This window comes from Corvus moneduloides, chromosome 6, assembly GCF_009650955.1.
Source record: "Corvus moneduloides isolate bCorMon1 chromosome 6, bCorMon1.pri, whole genome shotgun sequence".
Lineage (NCBI taxonomy): Eukaryota > Metazoa > Chordata > Aves > Passeriformes > Corvidae > Corvus > Corvus moneduloides.
In genome coordinates, this window is record NC_045481.1 from 31,611,720 (window position 1) to 31,632,985 (window position 21,266).

General features: G+C 36.2%; 1 protein-coding gene across 3 annotated transcripts in view; it reads left to right on the forward strand.

Annotated features, from left to right (window-relative positions):
- Nucleotides 1-21,266, forward strand: part of SPRED1 (sprouty related EVH1 domain containing 1) — a 61,465-nt gene that overhangs the window by 4,348 nt on the left and 35,851 nt on the right. The window lies entirely within an intron of this gene.

Sequence of the window (21,266 nt, forward strand, 5' to 3'; positions counted from 1 at the left end):
TTTTTTTTTTTTTTTTAAGGAAAGGATCTTCTAACCCAATTGATTATATTAAATCATTGCAATTCTGATATATTTTCATCTGAGGGCATGGTTCCTTATAGAGTCCTTGGGAGGCTTTTCCAGTCTTATGAACGAATTCTTGCTGTCTGTTTGGCTTTATATTGTGTGACACTATTTTGAAGGTGAAACTGAATTTGCATGTTACATAATCTGAGAGTCAGTTGGGGGGGGTGGTTATTTTTACTTCTTTCTTTTAAAAAAAGGTTCACCCTAGCAACAGTCCTTGATTACTGTGATATTGCAGAAAAATGCTTTTGGATGTTTCAGCATAACTGGAGCCAGCAATAATATTTGAATTCAAGAATGCCGAGTGTTTCCCTTGTTTGTTCATTTAAAATTTAATGCTCTTGATGCCTTAAAGTGACAGTGAGGACATCAGCGTGACATTTAAAAGTAAAGTTGTTTCTTGAAAAGAATATATCCTGACAGGATCAGAAGTCACAGGATTAAAGCTGAGGGCTATCCTGATGCGTTTGGGGGTAAACGCTGGCAGTTTTGTTTGTCATTTACCCATTCTTCTGTATATCTGGAGAAACTGTGTGTACAGGTGATAACTTACTGGGATTATGACAAACACCAGAAATAAAAAAAAAAAAATACTTTTCAGAGTATTGACACAAGTTTAAAAAGGAGACAAAGGAAATAATTTTGTCTTTTTTGGTTGTTACTCCCTTGATTCAAAAAGAGGACGTACAGTGTATGGCTTAAATGCTGCCATTCAGATGTTTAAATGTTTGCTTTCTCCCTTCTATGCTTCTTCCTCAGAACATGTTGCAGTTACTTAAAGGAATTTGAAAGATGTCGGAAGTTGCCATATTGTTCAGGATCCCAATTTCTTTATGCCTGTTTAAGAAGGAAATCTCTCGTTTTCCTTTCTGTTCTAGTGTGCAACGACACTTAAGCAAGTAAATTTTAACTAGCACAGTTTGCACAGTTATTGAATGGCTGGAACTGATTGCAAACAGAAATTTAATGGTCCCTAAAGATACAAAATTTGTTCTTCTCTTCTTCCTTGAAAATATCCGTACCTCTTTCTGAAAGCACTTTCTGTTAAGTGTCTAGTTAATTATTGGCAGCTGATGTGCTACAAAGTTTCCAAATTAAATTCAATAAGATGTAAACACATTTGCAACATTTTTTTTATACGTTCTAATATTTGTTAGGTGTGTCTCCCATCTTCAGCAATGCTTATTTTTTGATGGAAGAGGACTGAATGCTCTTTTTTATTGGCATATATTTCTAAACTTAAGACAATAGCAATACATGCTCCTGTTGTACTTGCTTTTTTTGTATTTGGTAAGTGAAGATTTTTCTTTTTTTTTTTGGTTAATGCTTAGACTATGCTCTAGTAAAATCTGTTGGCTGGCACTATTCCCTGTGGTTTTTCTCATTCATAAAGTGATAACATTTTGTATATGGTAAAATATGTTATGGTATATCATACTAACAAAAGCACAGTACCTCTCCCATCTGAAAATTGTAATAGGAATCTATAAGACTACGGTGGTATTGAACAGCACTCACTTATATAAAGCAAGCAGACATTTCAAGTGCATGTGTTTTCTAGTCTTCTAATGCTTATCTTTATAGTAATGTTCATGCTGATAACTGCAATATTAATTTGTTTAAAATATATATATTAATTTGTCTATATTCATTACTTTATTATAATTTTCTCCTACATATGAAAAAGACAAAAACCCAAGCAACCTACAAGTTCTTAGACATGCTAAGGGACAAAAAATTTGCATTTAAGTGCTCTGAGTGTTAGAATTTGTTAGTAAATGTGGTTCTGATTAAATAACAATTCACTTGCTACATACAGGCCCTAACTCCCAATGCTCCAATTAAGGTGGGGAAAACAGATGATGATGATATTATTATTATTATTGCTATTATTACTATTATTAATTTTTTCCCAATGTAATGATGGTAAGTTAATCTAGCTGTGAAAGGAGATCACTCACAAGCATTTTTTTCTGTAAGAACTCACTGTCATATGACAGTAAATAATTCAAACAGGGAAAACAGGCCATAGAAACTTCATCAGTTACTGTGTTCCATTCTGCACTGCTGCCTGATACCAAGCTTCCATTCAGAAGGAAATATTTTTCATGTGCACACTATGCAATAAAATTCACCAAATGTGTACCATTGAAACATCTAAACCATCTTAAAAATTAGATGGTATAGCATGTATTTCTTCTTCTCCCCCCCCCTCCCCCCAGATGTATACATTCCTGTGTCTTGACTACTGTTGTTCATGATTAGGTAAGGAAGTCTAATTCTGTTATAGCAAGTTTAACACTCACCTATTTGGAACTCCAGAAGGAATTCTGTGGCCCAAGTGCTTGGCTTGAATGGGTTTGTGAGCCAATTTTTTACTGGAATGGTTTGTGAGAGCAGGTGTCATGAAAGTCTATGGAAGAGTTGGGGTTTTTGGAGATTTTTTTTAAAAAAACTCCAGTAAAACAGTAATAAATGAATAGGCCTTCCCCAAGATGACCTGACAACTGTTGACAATCAACCTTTTTCTTGGACTCCTGCTGGCTAGTTGAGACACTAAACTGAAGTTTGTCAAAGCAAAAATGAAACTGATTTATTTCAGTTATAAATAAAGTCAAATGCTGTCAACAAACAAGCGTACCAACAAGAAGCATCAAGAATTTCATTAATGAAACAAGTAATTACTGAAATCTAGTGTTAATTTTATTAAAAATTGTTACTGAGACTGACTGTCTTCCCTGAAAAACATCCAGTTCCCCAGAACTGGTAAGATATAGCTGTCAGTGAGGATTCCTGCCAGGCGTTTCTATTCCTTTAGAAATTGTGCAGAACTGTTTTGGTGAAGTGGTATAAACCTTGAGGGCAGAAGTGATTTCTCTCTCCTTAGCCTTTTGAAAGGATTAAGTAAGGGTAGTGAAAGGTGGGAGTACAGTGCCTGCTCTGATTTAGGAATTTTTATGTAGCTTCTTAGAAACTTTTCAGCCTCTCAGATGTGATAAAGTATTCTGAGCCCTGGGTATTTCTTTCTGTGCGTGGTGTGCTTATTCTGGATCCTAGTACAGCATGCCTTAATATGAGGCCTGTGATTGAGGCTGATACATGTTGAACCTTGAACAGGAATACATTTTTTTAAAGGTGTAAAGAAGCTAATTCAGGATTTAGAGCTGAGACCTGTACATTTAAAATGGGAAATCCTGAGGGTTTTTTTAATGTATGTATGGAGCTGACCTTATGTAAAAAAGCTATATGTTTGTAAGCACTAGTTATTGTTGATAATCACTGGTCTTTGCTTGCTTTAGGACCAAGAATAATTTGGAAATTTTGTAGTAGGACAGACTTAGGATAGGTATGTTTGTGCCCTCTTCAGGGGCTAGTTAACTATCTCCTTACAAGTTCCGCTTGTGATTCAAATGATACTGATCTGTGCTACTGATGTATGACTGTGCTACTACGATGCAAACAAATTCTGGCATTGCTGTCTCTAACTGGAAGATTTTTAAGAAGAAATTGATGCTGGTACCAATTGTAAATAATGAGCATGCCAAGGGAATGCAAAGTTGTAAAATTAAATGCTTGAGAATTGTTGGGGTTGAGAACTGAGATTTTTTACTCAAATACAATCCATGTGGCCAGGGTGTATGAATTTTGATGATTTTGGTAGTAAGACAGATCCAGGATTGTACTCAGATTGCTTAGGTTGTGCTCTCAAACCTTCAATATTAGGAAATGCCCATTTTCTTCTTTTTCAACCCCTTGCCTCATTTACTGCTCCTCCTGTGCCAGAGAGGAGGATCGTGTCTTCTGACCATGCACAGGTGATTCTGTGTAATTGAAGACTGCATCTTAGTAAGCGTTAAAACTCTATAAATACTATTACTGAAAAGTAAAGCACTATTCTGACAGGTTTGTTAGGGTTTTTTTGTTTGATTTGTTTCTTGAGTTTGGTCTGATTTTAGTCTTTAATCTTCAGATTTCAACTATGGGAGTATTTCAAATGTTGGTAATATTGCTGTAATTGCATCCAGACTTGTAGCGTGCTGTTTCTTATATTCTTTTGGCTAATGTGATTTTCTTAATCCTTATCTGAAAGGTGGGGGTTCTCCCCCCCCAGTTTGGAAGCTCTCTCTAGTTTTTTGAGAAGTTTATTTGACGGAATAATACCTTTTCTATGTTGAATTTCCTTTTGGTTTGGTTCTTTTAAGGCAGTAATGGCATCTGTTATGAGATGCACACTAGACACACATCACATTGTGGCAAGTCACAGAGTGCCATGAGACTGTTGACAATGTATGGGCTTATTTGCTGTGGAGGCATCTAATGTATGGGTTGCCATTAAGCCTGGTTTTTCTGTGGTGTAACTCATGTATCCTATAGGAATAGCATCATAGTTCAGGCCTGTAAGTGCAAGGTACTTGTCATTCTCATTGATATGAAAATGTCAGTTGCTTGTCATTTCTTAATGAGTAAATATGTTTTCTATCTGGATCTTTTTTCCTTTTTTGGGTGGGGTGGGTGGGGCAATTTGTAGGTAAACTGTGTTCATAAAATCTTTTCCTATGTTGTGCTCGGTGGTTCCCAAAGAAGTTAGTGTGTGTAAATCAGGCCATTGTTAATTACACAGTTGTTTTAATGCATTAAGACCCATGAGCATCTTGACAGAATCTTGCTTCACCTTCTACTTTTTTCAGTCTCCAGAAAACTTTTTAATGGATGTGTAACCACTGCTTGAGCAATCTTATGATGATCTCTAGCACAGTACTTTCATGCTTTCTGTATTTGTACTGAACGGGGCTAGCTTAAAATATCTTATATTGTCTTAGGTGTATTCAACTTGACACATCCTCTAGAAGAGCCCCCATATGCACCTTAAAATGTACGTGCTTTGTTACTATGGTGATGCAGAAGAATCGTGCATGTTAACAATCCATGTTAGGTAATGGAGGATTTGCAGAAATCAGTTAAGCATCTGCCTGGGGCACAGAAAACTGAGTCTGTGACCATACCTGCACCCCAGCCTCTTGGCTGCAGGCAGGCTGAGGTAATCTTGTTATGAGATTACATGCTTTCTTGTTTTCAGGTTGTCTGAGGGGCGAAGATGATGTTTCGGTAATGGTTTCAGAAGTTGAAGTAGTCTTACCTGATCACATACTTTTAAGTATCTTCCATCATATACTTAGGGTATTCTGCATAGTGTAAAAGAGATGCTTGGCAAACGTATGTTTGTCACTGACACAAACCCAGGTTTCTTTTTCTTTGAACTGCCTGGGCTGATGATGCATGAATTCATGAGCTTTCATTTCTCAGTTATGGCTGCCTGCAAATCCTGCACAAGGAGAACACATCCATATTCGTTCCCCTGAAGCAAGGTAGAAAACATGAGCTCTTCTTCATCTGTTAGCTGAATTCTGGTTGAAGAACAGGTCTATTCAAGGAAGCTGTTCCAGAACAACACATGAATTTAGAGTGCTGTACTTTAGTATAGTGTAATTTCCTGTGGGGAGCCTTTTATTTCCCTTGTTCCGGAGTAAGTTGTGGTTAACTAGGGGAAAACTGGTAAGTTTAGTTGGCTCATTAGAGGAGCTTTTTCAGGTTCTCCCTTCTTTCCTTCCCTGCTGTACATTTTGAAAACTGTAGGTTTTTTGCATTAATTACTTTGTTTGTTTTGTTTCTTTGTGGTTTTTTGTTTGTTTTTCATTTGATAGTTTTGTTACTGCTGAAAGTGATGTATCTTTTCCATGTTTTGAATGTGTTGGTTTTGAGCTGTGTGGGCCTTCAGCCATCCTCATAGGTTTGGTTTGGTTTTTAGTATTTTTAGGAAGTACTTTTTTTCTGAGTATTTCTCTGTATTAGTGTTCTCATAGAGGTTATCCTCAAAAGCTTCTCTGGAAAGTGAGCCACTGGTTAGTGTCTCTTTGAGATGTTTCACTGGTCCACTGAGCATCCTTACAGGTCTTAATACTGGGGTTTTACCCTTGAGCAATGCTAGCAAGAAGCTTGTGTTTTACCACTCTGGAACAATAAAAACATAACCCAAATAAAAATATGTGTTTCCTTTGCTGTAGAAGGAGAGAATGCTTCCCACAGGCTACAAGTTCATCCCCTTTTCAGCAGTGAAAGAAAAAGATATTACAGAAATGTTGAAAATCAATGTTGAGTCACTTCTCTGCTACACAAAATTCAACTTTTTTGATATTTGCAAACAAATCTTCCTGAAGTAGAACTACTGTTACATGTATAGCTCCTTTTCTGAACACAACCAAAATGCATGGATTAGACTTGAGGAATAACTGGAAATAAGTTAACCAAGTCTGTTATTTCAGCTGGTTTTTTAGGCCTGAGCGGCTCTTGGCAGATACAGGATTGGCTTTTCTACCATTTGGCAAATCTATGCTGCTTGAGCCCCACAACTGAAGCTCAATGGATGAAGTAAGAGCTTTTAGTTAAAGATACTCATGTTTCTTTCAGCATGAGCTTGGATCAACTTAGCATCCCAAATAAGGCATATTTCTGCCTTATCTCTGCCATGTTCTTCAGGAAAAGAGCATTTCAGTAGAGAAGTTGCAAGAGAGATGCTAATTGTATTTCACATGGCAAAGGAGGAAGGATCAAGTGACACTTCTCAAGGGCAAGAGTGATTTTGGTCAGCTTTTCTGAGATTGCGTCACAATTAAAGTTAAAGGCAATTACAGTCAGGTAGTGCAGAAATTACAGTATCCTACAGTAGAAGTTATTTGTTTTTTGCATTTTTTATTTCTTCAGTTATACCTATGTATTTTACAGTGGAGAAAACATAACTGTCATTTCCCAGTTACAGCATTAATATCCATGATCTAGGGTGTATTTGGTGAGAGGCGACTTTTTTCAGTGTTGTTACTACTTCGCTTCCCTTATTTTGTCTAAAGAATAAAACAGTATATTTGATTCCTAACAACTGAAGTGAAAGATGCTGTTCAATCTTTTATCATTAACAACAAAAAAAAATTGGTTGTATCATGTTTTCAGTAGGCTATAACTTCTGTTAGCTTTATTTACACTGGAAAATTGTGTTCTCCAAAGGACTGATCTTGCTTTCCTCTGCAATGAGTTTTTACTTTAATTCAGCAAATTATTTTGTCAGGATGTACTCCTGTTTGTCTTTGGGATTTGTGCTTTGTCAATAACAATGCTGGTCAAAAAGTAGGAAGATCTTTTGGTCTTCCATGCAATAATGCAAAAATGCAATATTCCAGTAGATCACAAGAAGCTCAGATCGATAGTTCTCCCAGTTTAAATAGCCAGGTATTTTTTGTATGCCTTTAACTTCCGACAGTATGATCAGAAATTGCTCTAGCATCTGGCAGTGCAAGTAGAGACGTTTATGTATTCCTGCTGTCCATCATTTTTTAAGGTTTGTTTTTTCCTGATGATAAAACTTAGGTTCATTAATCTTCAGTCTCTCAAGCTCCATTATGTACCATTTTCTTCACAAAGGAAAATGTTGTGTGTGTGCTTTATTCATTCCAATACTAGGCTTGTACTGTAGTTGCCCAGTCTTGGCTGCTACCAAGTGAAGTTCCAAAATCCACAGGAGTTAAGTTGAATTCAGTATTAATCATATTACTTGAGATACACAAAATTATTTACCTGTCACACTGACAGGTCTCGAAGTTGTTGCTCCTTTGTAAAACTACCCAGAAAAGGGCAGTCATAGATCTTCATAAGTCTATGGGTGTTTTTAAGAGATGTAAGCAAATGCCCCCTCCCCCAAGCAGTATGAAGATTTGCAATGATATACCTCATATATGCTACTGGTGGGTTTGTTATAAAGGTTTCTCATAGACTATGTAATTTGAAATACTTAACTCTTCAGGATAGATTTGAGGGTTTTGTTTGGGTTTGGCGTTTTTTTCAGACCCTTTCTGTTAACCTTGAAGTTCAGAATAAACTGCAGTTGTATAAGTACACAAGCCATTTAAAATAGAAATAAAAGAGAATTCCATTAATGCACTGCATTTAATCGACACTGACAAATCCAGTTTCACTAAATATTTGACACACAAAATAACTTTGACTCTATGTAGTTAATATTCCCCTCTTAAAGCAACTAAAGCAAATTTACAGTTGAAATCAGTTAATGAGAGAGAGTGGGAGTAGATTTATTTAAAATCTACTGAACTTAAATGCTCACTTGTTTGCTTTTTAATGGTAAAACAGATCTGTGGTTTGAAATGGTTTGGGGAAGTTGTGACAAGGCAGATGATGTTTCAGAACTGTTTGAAGACTACAGATGGGTCAGCTACCATTTCTCCTTTCTGGTAGATTGGAAATGTCCCTTTGAAAATGTCTGAGAAACTCAATAGACATTGAACATGTTCAGAGATGCCATTAATATCTGGACAGTGTTCCAAGAGCATCACAAATGAATAATTATTTAGTACTATATTTTATTATCATAACATCTTAATGCTGCTGTTACCTGAAGATGATCATGCTTTACATAAAAATGTAAGAGTTGTCATAAAGGATCTGGCAAAAATTCTTGTTTACATCCTTTCTCTGACTTTTCCATTTGCTATGGAACTTGGTTAAATCCCATATGCATCTGTTTCCTCATTAGGAGCTTTGAGCTGAAAGATATTATTTCTTTCTGGATTCTTTGGTGGGGAACTTTACCACGTAGTTGTTTGGTAGGACTTCATTTGACTTTAGCAGAAATTTAGGTTTGGGTGGTTTATCTGTTCTTAATTGAAGTGTTGTGTTTTCTGGCATTTAGAAGTTCAAGCAAACTGAAGTTGCTATGCCAGCTTATGCAGTTTTAATCTTTTGGTATAACTCACTGTTCATGCTTGATGGTAGAACTTGAAATTAGTCTAATCTAAATGAAGTATTTCAGTATCTGTGTATTGAATGGGTGTTTCTTTTCTTGAAACCATTTGTCTCACAAGAACCATGTGAATAAGGTGATGAGGGAAAATAGTAATCATGATGTTCTAAGGAAGAACTTAGCAATTCAGTTTTGTTAGGAAATACATTGAATTTATGGTCATGTCAGTGTCAACTGCTTGCTTTCTGATGTTAAGGTGGTGTTTTTGCAGGTAGAGAAAGGGATTGGGAGGCGCTGGTGCTCTTGGGTTTTGGCCTTGAACAAGGACCTCATGAAGTAGGGAGGAGACTGCCTGTGTCACTTTCCTTCAGTCTCCATTCAGTCAAGGCTCATTCATTAATACTTGGAAACTGGGTGGGTTTGTTATTTGTTTGTTTTGTTGGCTTTTTGTTGTTGGGGTTTTTGTGTGGTTTTGGTTTGTCTGGTTTTTTTTTTAAGATGCTGCTTTACGCTAAATACGATTGAGGTGCAAACAAAGGATTTCTTGATTAAAAGTTAGGTGTAGACTTCAAAATTTACCTGTGTGTTCCACTTAACTGTAGTCTGTCATTTTTGTACACAAAAAAAAAAATATGCTTAATGGAAATCAATTGAATTCAAGGAAATTCTAACTGCTTATTTGGGCCAAGGCAATACCAACTGTAAATGAATTCATATGGGTTTGAGAGAGCTGCTGAGTGTTTTAAATTACTTTTTTACCCCCTCATAGCTGTTTGTGTTGTTGGACTAGAGTTAAATTATACCAGGGCTGGTTTTGTTGCATGCAACACTTCTCAGCTGTAAAATCTTTTTTCAAAGTGGTATTAGAGACATGAAGGCATCAAATGAAAATAAGGGCAGGAGCGTGGAAGGACAAAAGTAAAGCTGCTGTAAGGGCTACCTACAAAATATATTAATTCCTTTCTCCTAATTAGAGCTGGACCTTCTGCCAAGACAGGTCTGCTGTTCCAGCTGGGGCTTGCAGGAGGTGATATATACTATTCTTTTAATTCTCAATGGCATTGATGGTAACTGAAGCTACTGTTCTTTGCTCCTGTCTATCCTTGTTAGAAGTTGGAATGAAAGGCAATGGAGACAGTAAGACAATGTTGAAAGAAAAAAAAAAGACTGACAAGGAGAGAAATCTAGGGCCTAGTTTTAGGTATGCATTTAAAAATCAATTAGGCAAACTGCTGGCATTAAATTTCTAAAATTTTTTCAGATGGCTGTCTTGCAGTTTGAAAGCTCTTCTTGTAGCAGATTTTTAAGCTTTTTCATTGAAGTATATAGTACAGTGAACATTAGAGTCCTTTATTAAAACTGCTTCTCATACTGAATTATTGCCCTGTTGCCCAGTGCATTGGGTTCTGGAAAAATACCTAGTAAACTCCACAGACGAATTGATGTCCTGTTTGGCAGTGTTGGAAGCTATAGATAGTTTGTCTAAGAATTGCTTCCAGTCCTACCAGTGGTATCCATGGCACTAGTAAGAAAGCATTTATAGGCAATTTTTATCAGCTTCACTTGTTAGCTTTCTTGCTACTTTAACAGAATGCCCAAACACTATTCTGAAACTTTAAAGAAAATGCAAAGAGAAGCTTAAATGTCTCTGTGGGCTATGCAGCTGCCACTCTTTATATCAAGAATGACAGGCTTCACCAGAATGTCTGGCTCTTAAAGCAGGAGACCATGATGCTGAAACACATTAGAGCAATGTTATTTATATTCTGCCAAAAGCAATTATCCTGCAAGACTTATAAATATGTGTTAGCTTTTATGTGTGTGATAAACTCTACAGACTTCCACAGAGATCTGTAGGTCTACTCAGAGTGATATATTTAAATTTTTGCAGGACTGAAGCCCAAGTGTTTGCATAAAAAGATGTTTCTAGTTGCAGGCATATGCTGATTATTCAGTAGCATGGCAGGAGTGTTTCTTTGGGATTGGTCTGTTACGATTAGGATTGTTAGTATGCTGAGCTAAAGAGTTATATTTAATAGTATTTGATAAGAGTTGTTTTAAGAAACCTGTCTGGATCCACCAGTATTTCATTTCAGCAACAGCTTCTAAGATCCCAAGGGCTCTTATCTATCCTAGTACCCTATTTTTAATTTCTGTGGGTCCTTTACTTTTTTTTCCCATGAAGATTTATTACTCCTTAAAATTACCTTCAGTTAGCTACTTCAGGCCCTAAAAGTGGCTTTGTTCTGTGCTGTGTCTTTTCGTCACCCTGTGACAGAAAATGAGCTCCACTGTTTGAGAGGAAAGGCCTGTACTTTGGTTCTTGGCTACCAAATAGAGCAGCTTTTCTGTTCACCCCACAGCTGTTGTTAATGTTTCATTCTGCAACTGCTAGAGGATGGGCAAGTAACCATCCTCATACGAGACAAAAATATAACTCCATTAGTCAGCTGGCGTGGGTTGTTGAAGCAAAAATGCAGGCAGTATTTTCTCCTGGTGGAGAAAAATCCATCACATCCTATTAAAGTTGCCATTAGCTGACTATGGGGCAATGTACATTTCCTGAATTCATGATTGCCTGTTCTCCTTACTTTGATGGCTGTCTACTTTAAAACTTGTAATTTAGTCAAACTGTTAGAAGATCATGTTACATCTCTGGGGTTAAATTTATTTGACATATAATCTGTCTGGGAAAATCCCCTAAGAAATAATGATGCTTGATACTAACGGAACCTCAAATTTTTCAAATTATTGTGTGAATTAGAGAATCTCATTCCTAAAGAGGTGCCATGAAATTTCTCAAATCTGTATTGCCCTATAGGACTTCTAAGATTTAGTATTTAAACACTTTACTGTTAAACACAGATTTTTAAGTTTCTGTCGAAGGTGGAGTTTTTTGGAGGGGGGAATGGGGGAATTGTGATTTTTTTGTTGGGGTTGTTTGGGTTTTTATTTTTTACAGCTGTCTTATGCAGGTTGACGATGTGATAGGCTAGTGGCACCTTTGACATTCTCTTGCCAGTATTCATTATAAAGTTTAAGTGAGGGGAAGTTATAAGCCTTCAACTTTTTCGCACTAAACATTTGAACACTTAAGGTTTTTGGATGTTTAATCTTAATATGAAGTTATGACATAAAGCAGAACCAAGAAAATAAAAAGGTGCCATCTTTTCCTAGCTGCTTATCAATGAAAAGAAAATTATTTTTCTTTGGTATTCTGGAAGTGTGACACTTCTGTCATATCTATAGCAGTGTTTCAGTAGAGGATGACTTTTTCTCTCTAAGGGAAATACATATGTGGTCAGGCTTCTTCTTAGTTTAGTGCTTAGAGATTTTGTTAAAATTCCTTATTTCTTTAATTGTTTATGTACTTTTTGTTTATGTAATGTGGACAGAGTGAAATGTACAATCTCTTAAATTGAGAGGGATGAATATTTAACCTTAACGTGAGGACTGAATGGTTCTTTACAATAACACTTTTGGTATTAGTGTATCAAATGTCATAGATCATTGGTGACAGGTGCATTAACGCCTATAAATTAAAGGCAGACTATTAGGCAGTTCTTATGCTGTGTGGCACGTCTGTTTCCACGTTGTGTAGGATACTGATGAAGAAATGGTGCAATGGGAAACTGTGGTTTAGTTTTGGTCCTTATTGCAGTAATGTTTCAATGTAGGCAGATCCTGGATATATCTCCAGCTACTTGACAGTTGTCTGTCTCTGGTGGTTTTCATGTTTCTTTAGGGCAGGTAATAGGCAATGCCTTCCACCGCTTGAGTTTTGTTCCCTATTGCCTCTGGTAGAGTGGCTTCTTGTTGTTCCCAGTAAGTTATCTCTGTGGTAGTAAAGAATTTAAGAACATAGCAGTGAGCAGAAAAATTAAATAGGAAAATTATATGCCTGTGTTGGTATACGGATATAATGACTCTACTAATTGAATTAAACTAAAAAGTAAAAATTACGTAGCTCCAGCTGAGGGAACTATTTTCTGTCAAGTAATTTCTTGCATGCTCATGTAAGTTTGTGTACCCTAAAACCTAGTGTAAAAATGCTGACAAAATTATGTGCTGTTTTACACAAGAATTTGGTTGCTGGGCTAAAAGCTGTTGTGAAATGCGATTATTAATATATTAGATTGAAAATAAAATCTGTGTAAAAATAATTTTTAACTTCCCAGAAAAGAACATGAGCGAGATCCTATTTTAGTGTATTTGATCAGACAATTCTGGTTTTACCAGAGTTAAACACAGGTTCGTGGATCTAAAGGTTGGGCCCTTTTGAGAATCTTACCAGCTCTTCACTGAGAATGAGTAGTGGAATATCTCCTGAGGTGCTGTGTCTTGGAGTGGTTTTCCTACGGGAGTTTTGCAATTTGGTGTTCACTAAAGCTTCAATGCTTTCCCGTCATGAAAGGAAGATCCATCTTCACTATGTTTCTGATATAGGCAAGATGTAGTAACTGGTCTCTGTGACATGTGGACATGGCATGTGGACACTGGTATCTGTAAGCTCTCGCTCTTGCCTGCTTCTCTTCAGATTGGCTTGGTAGGAAGCTTGTTTTGCCTCTTATGAGTTGAGAGAGATTGCCATATGGTCTGGTATAGTTCATGTACACAACTGTGATCCAGTAGAGGAAAGGCAAACTCCCAACCCCCCTACTGCTGTTTCAGAAAGGAACAGACAGGAGGAAGTAGGAGTGAGAACAGATTTCTGGATAGATTGGTAGGCAGTGGGGTGAATTCTTAGCACTTCCCACCAGAAGTCTATTCTAATAAGCATCAAGTTTTAACTGTGTGTATGCTGCTGAGGAAGCTGGAATATGAATATGAAGAGTAAATGCATAAATAAACTTAAAGGGATAATTTCAATTTAAAATTATAAAAGTATTTATTTCATAACTGAAACAAGGCTGTGGTGCTCTCAACCTCTAGCTGTGTGAAGTTAATCATGGCTTGATTTTTTTTTTTGTTTTTAACTTCCATTTTTTCAAAATCCACATTCAGCTGAATGTATGCACTACTGGCTTTATCTGGAAAACACTGCTGTAGCAGTACCCTGACTGAATGAGACTTTCCTAGGGTTAACACCTGGTGGTGGAAGTACATATATAAATAGATCTATGGTGATTGAAATATGCCAAATGCAACAGAAGTTTTTTCTTGGTTTCTGGGTCCCTTAAAGCAAAGGGGTAATGTTATTTGTTCCTGGAGTGTACAGGAGGAGCAAATGGATTTTTATGTTAGACAAATGGCTAGGATATCGGTCATCAGTTTCAGTCGGATTTAAATCTTTACTGCCTTACCGAGTTAAAGTAGTAAACAACAAAAGAGCAGTCTATTTAGAATTAAAAATTTTCTGTAGACTATAGATCAACTTCTATGGCTTTCCTGTGGATAAAAAAAAATTATTTTATACATACATGCCTTCCCCAAAATGAATATTTTAGATAAGTCTTGAAAAACCTATGTAAACCTGTATTTCTAATGATGAAATACAGTTTTGGGCTACCAATGAAAGGCACAGTTTGCATTCACCTGCACAGCCTTGGCCCTAGATGTAAGGGGCACATGACTGAAGGTAAGTAGGGGCACTCATCTGTCAGAGCAATCTTTTTGGGAGGATGGGTTTTCTGTTTTGGTTGCACAACAAGTTCTCTTTACAGTTGTATACTGATTTAAGTTGACACAAAGGAGGTAGGGAAATTGTACCCCAAGACTGGAGAAGAATTCAGGCTGGATTTAGGTGCGTAGCTGCTTTCCCATTATCCCACAAAAGCAAAAAATTTTTGCTGCAGACCTACAGATGCTGAATCACTGATAGAGCTCTAGATTTAGGGCTGCTTAGACATCTCCTATGAATAACATCTTGCAATTAATAAGGAACTCAAAAAAATGAGAGATCTACGTAGCGTTTATGTGCTTTGCATAGTACAGTGTACTCCTATCACATAACTGTTCAATGGAGCATCGCTCTTTAATTTGTCTCCTGGAGATGCATCGTCTGTCTGTGTCAAAATGCTTACACGAGTGCAATCTTTTTTCTTTTGAGTGCCAGTTTACTGGAACCCAATGTTTAATGTTTGAAATCCATGGATTTTGTATTTCCTTTTTTCTCAATAAATGCTGAATGACTTTCTGTAAATAATGATCCTTATTAAAGGATGAATAGCTGCAAAACTTGTAGGGTTTTCATGTTTGGGGCTTTTTTTTCCCCTTCTTCGTCTTTTCTAGAGAGAAGATTTGTATTTCCTCTCCCTTATGCGCTTGGCATAATAATGTAGGAGCATAAACTGGGGGGGGGGAAAAGTGGTTACAAGCAACAGTGGTTCATGATGCCACTAGTACTGTAGTTTGGAGAATGTGTTTTACCAATAAATTGACTGATATCAATTTAAAGCATCTCCTTTACAAGTACTTAGTTAACAGTGTGGTCATTTCTTCAGTTTTTGTTTATTGTGAATAAATGTTTTGTAGCAGAAAAGGTTCAGTTGCCAAGTGAATTTTTCTACATTGTTTTGAAAAGCTACTTTTCTATTTTAAAACTTTTTTTGGGTGATATTTCCTTGAGTATTGGTGACTATGCATCAATGAAGGTGAGGTGATGAATCACTTCAGGCAAATCACATTTGTTTGGTATATATTAAACTTCTTCCAAACAGAGGCTGCTGTTTCCAGTGAAAAGATCCAGACTGAGTACTCTTAACCCTTCCTGATGCTTACCGTAGTTTGTGTTCAGACTTGTAAGTTCATACAGTAGGACTTCAGTCTTTAGTGCTAATTTATTGTAAAATTATTGTTTCATGAGTTTGGCCATATATGCTGTATCAATGTTTTAATGTGCAGGATTGTAGTACTCGTTTCTTTTTTATCTGCACTGAAAGTATTAGCTTTTGCATGGATTAATGATACATAGATTTAAAGCTATGTGCAGGTTATATGTGTTTATAATTGATTCTCTTCTTGTGATGTATTTTCAATAGTATTTCTTGTAATTTCTGGTTTCTCTCACTACATTATGGGATGAAGTTTTTAGTGTTCAGAATACTTATTTTCTGTGCTACCAGAGTTAATCCCTTTGCACCTTCTGGAATCAAGAGTGCTTTCCTTTTGTGTATTCAGTCATTACATAAAGGAAATTGTTCATTTTGTTAGCATGTCAGCTGGGCTTTACTAATACCAGGAGGGCCAAAACCTCTTGCCATAAGAATTCAGAGAAAGAAAATATATGTTTCTTGGGAGGAAGAATATTTTTTTTCATTAGTTTTTCACATGCTTGGTCCTCATAATTCTGTACATATGAAGCCAAAAAACTTGAGTATTAAATTTTCTCTTTATTTTTATACTGCAGAAAAAGGACAAATGTGCCAAACTTTGTGACTTAAATCCTGGGTGTTCATACTGTTAGTTGAGTCTTAATCTCAAAATACATATGTGATGTAGATAAGCAGGCAAGCTCCAACCGGGCTGTAAAATGACTGACCCGTTTCTGTGATCCATTCGGACTTACGTGGATGAGAGTTTGGCAGCAGTTGCTGACAGTGAATCAAACACTGTCAAATTCTACTGTCTATAAACTGAACACTGATAGATGTGTTCAGACACTGCTCAGGAGCTTGCAGTAAGTTCATATCTACAGAACTGCTTTGGGTAGTTATGGGAGGGCCTTGTGACAGTAATTTACTGATTAGGGTTGGATAATTGTTCTGGATTGAAGTTGCTCTTTCTTCTGGATTATTCTTGATTCACATCAGCTTTCCTAATGTTGATCATTGCAAAGCTGCAGAAACAGTGGAGAAAAGTGCATGGTGGAAATGAATGACTAGGGCAAGAGAAGGATGGAGAGTGACTCTGGCAACAGTGCTGGATCATATTACTTTAAAGTGCTTATAACAAAAATTGTAGTGTAGCTATGCAAGTCGCCTTAGATTTATTAGTAGGAGATAGTGCAGAACTGTCAGTAGTTTTATGTTCTCTCACAAGTCTCTGTTAAAGGACCTCCTGAGATCATGCTGCAGAGTAGTTTCAGGAAAGATTAAAAGAAATCTGATTGCTGTGCGTTTTCAGCTGTCTCTGCTTACTCAGAGTTACTTACTTCTTAAAACCATTCTTTCCACTCCTTCATGATGCTTACCAGTTTTCCACCTGTTAAAACTGTTAATATGATGTAGATTTTGATACAATAATTTGTATTTGCTGGCAATTACTTAATATACAGTTAAAAATGAAAAATTTCTATCTTACTCTGGGTTTTTTAATTGGAACCAATCTAACCAATTTTTTTCTAACTTAAATTTGGCTACAAGATTTTATACTTCTCTTTTAATCCAGGAAAAAAATCAGTGTATTATAGAACGCCACAGCATAAGTATTGCATGTTAAACAGCAATGTGCATTGTGATTATGCTTCTCATTGATGAAGGGCACCTAGTTTTTCCTCATGTGGCTGCTTCTTGTTTGGGAAAAGGAAATACTGTTTCCTTTCTCTTTCCTACTCCTTCTGCGTCCCTTATTTTTTTTTTTCTCCTTTTCTCCTTTTCTTTTCTCCTTCTTTTCTTTGCTCTGCTAATGTTATTTACTTGGCAGGGGACAATTTATACAAGCCATATTTTCACTCTCAATCTTTTCATGTCACTGACTTTTGAAACATCTATTACTTCACTTTGGTTACTTGAGTTCTGGCATTTTTAGCTCCCTCTTCTTCCCCTTAAATAACTCTTAGGCAATCCCTTTTTTGGTGCTTCCTAAAGAAACAAATGTGTTAGCTGGGGTTTTTTTTGTTTTTTTTTTTTTTATCATCTTTTTATGTAGAATAGGCAATATCAAGTTTTTTACTTGGTCTTTGGTGAAAAGGCCTCATACAGGTGGTTGTCTTGAGCATTGGCCATACGATGCTTTCCAGTCAACACAGGGGTGTTGAAACAAACAAGGATGAGCTACAAGGATGTAGCTACCTAATGGTATAAATTGCCTGGTGACAGTTCTAGAATTCTTCTACTCAAATAATTGCTTCTCTTTATTAGTATTATTCTTTTTAAGAACTTACTGACTAAAAAAGTCTTTTATCCATTCCTCCCAGTATTATTGAACTTACAGGCAAATGAATCTGTCTAGGAATTGCTGCATGACTAGAGAAGATTCTTTCTTCTCTTCCAAGTCAATATAACTTCTTGATATTTGAGCAACCAAATTTAAGAAGCAGAGCCCTCAAAACACTATTTTACATCTTATATGTAAAGCTCATATGTGATAAATGCATTCCCAGTGTTGGGTTTTGAGTGAAATGTACAGAATTCTGTCAGATGTACTTGTATGATACAGCCAATATTTGAGGCTTAAATTGCTAAATAGTGAAAATTTTGGCTCAAAATTTAGGGATTATTTGTTAGCACAACTGAAGCAGTTACTTGTAATATGCTGTTGGTCTTTTGACCTTGCTTTTCAGCATGCATAATAAAATGCTGGTTGCTTTTCTTCAGCTAATAAAACAGTTAATGACTTCTCCTGGCTTATTTGAGTTACTTGGATAGTATCCTTGCAGATAAAAGTACTCAAAATTCATTGTTGTTTATAATAAGAGAAAATTATTTGTAATCATCACTGTTTTGATAGTAGACTCTGTCCTGGGAATATGAATATAGAAGGTCCTTCTGTTGCTGCAATAAGAGCAAAGTTCTGTAACAAAACACGTGGGTACTAACAAAACAGCAAAATTAAAATCCTCGAGTTTGATCTTCTCCATCTATACCTATTTGTTCTATCAGTTTAATTTCTCCATATGTTTATTGAATATATAAAGTCTTCTGTCTCTCTGAGCAGAGATATTTAGTTTTCTGGTTGTATTTCTTCAATTATACAGTCAGGATTCATTTCCAGTACTGTTAAATACAGGGACACAAATATTTTTGGAATGACTTAATGTATATCTCATTAATTTAGTAAGATTTTTTGGTTTTGTACTTTAGCTTATATTTTATAAGCTATTATACTCTATTTTGTATAATAGAAGTGGCAAATAGCCACTTAAAACATTTTTACAGTGGGTAGCAATCAGTTTCGTCTAGTAAAGCTGTGCAACATAGAAGTCAGAGCTGCACAAAAAAAAGAATCTGCTTAGTGGTTCCTACGTGACATTTTTGTCTCAATGATTGACTTCAGCTAAAAGGCCATTGTTTCACTTCTTGCTTGGATTCTACCGTCTAGAAACTGTTTTGAGCTTCCATTGCACCATGTTGCACTTGCTGTAATGGTACTCTAATCATATATTTTGTGCAATTTGACTTAGCTCACTCCATCAGAAATTCCTCGTTATGGTGAAGTTCCACCCTAAACCATAATTTATCATAGAATTATTTGTATTAGAAGGGACTGCAGAGGTCATCTAGTTCCACCCCCCTGCCATGGACAGGGGCATCTTCCACCAGACCAGGTTGCTCAATGCCTCATCCAAGACACCCTTGAAAATGTCCAGAAATGGAGCATACACCACTTTTATGGGAAGCCTGTTCCAGTGCCTCACCACACTCAGAGCAAAGAACTTCTTCCTAATATCTAAACCTATCCTTCACCAGTTTAAGGCCATTACCCTTCTAATGGTATTAATGGTTTTAAAAGTCCAAAGAGGAAACAAGGAGATGTGATTATAACACTAAATTGTCTCATTATCTCATCATCTCTGTTGTAACCCTTTGTTTTGGATTGTGTTGTTGCCAAAACAAGGAAAATGTATCTGGTGGATCCCTTTTAAGTAGCTGAATAGACAGAGATTATTATAGGAGTTCTCATGACTATCATTTATAAAGAATTTGTTCTTATTTTGGTTTATTACGTATTTGGTGGGGCAGGGGAATGCATGTGTACTCCTTACTCTTTTTTTGTGCAGTTGCTTACAAGTTTCTAGACTTTTTTTCTGGAATAGCAGCAAATAATGGAACTTAAATAATCTTCATTTTGAACTCAGAGGCTTTTCAGTGCCTTGTTATTGCTTTGTTCTGTGTTATGTTCATACACTACCCATGTATTCATTACATGCAGCTTTTTGTAGAAACTTGTGAAGAATATTACTTCAGCAGTAATTGGAGTGGGGAATGTAGTAAATCAAGGCTTAGTTACACTTTTTGGGATGTACTGTTAGAAGTCCTATATTTTGATCTTAGGGCTCGTGAATCACCTATTTCTATGCTTAGACTGCTGGTTAGGCTGCGAATTATTACTGAGATTATCAAACATAATCATACAATTACATAATGGCTATGTAAGTTACATTATTCATGCTGAGGTATGGCAAATATAAAGGGCATACCATTGAAACATTTTGAATAATCTTATTAATCTTTTGTTTTTTCTAGTTTGATGGATTATTGTAATAGAAATATTTGCATTTGTCTTTATTTCAATTTACTTCCTCTCTCTGAAATATTCATGGTTTCTTAAAACTGCGGAAAAGACTGGTTCAAGCCACAAAACATGGTGCTGTGTAGCAAGGGAATGGTAGCTTCTTTTTCTGGTCAGTGAACATACACCTTTAAAATAGTTCTTTAAAATAGAACTTTCTCAAGTTTACAAGCTTGTCTTTCTTAAGGCTCATTTGGACTTTCTTTTTTACTCTGATGTTGGTGTTGTTAAGCACTTTGCAGTTTGGTTTGTAGTCTTTCTGTTTTGTTAGTGCCGACATTTATGATTTGTCCATTTGTGTGTGTTTGAAACATCCTTTTGGATATTTATTGTTTTCTTATTATGTTAAAAGTAGAAATTTAGGGATTTTCTTAGAATAGAATTTACTTTGCAAGATCTCTTTCATATTGTCTGGTTAAAGTCCTTGAAAAGCCACGTCAATGTAAATGTTGAGACAAGCTTTAGATTTAACAATATCAATGAATGATACAACAATTTCAATTCACATGGGTTTAAACACATGAATGTTGTTTGTATACAACATTCATTAGCAATCTCACAGCTCAACAAGGCTGTTAAAGGAAGAGTATTTTTAAAAGTATGGATATGCTTTATTTGGTTCCAGGTTCTGTTCCTTTTCTGTGCAGGCTGAGTGGGAATGCATGCCAGAAATGACCTGTACCTTTTTAAAATTTCTTTTAATGTGATAAGAATAAAATTTAAATTTTGTGCTTGCCTACCTAATATTAAGTGTTATTTTAGGTGAGTAAGCTCAGTGGATCTTACGCTTTTTTCTACCATAATGTGTTGCCAAAAGTTCAAGACTATGCAGCAGCTCACCCCCTAAGCTCTTTACACCAACAGGCAACTCAAAGCTTCATTGAATTGTGCTCATTACAGATGGACCCGGCCCAAAGGGTCTGTAGTCCAGGACAACCTGACAGAAATTCAGACAGAGTAAATACAAAAAATCTGTGACAATGTTTTCTGATCTGTTTGAGAAAGT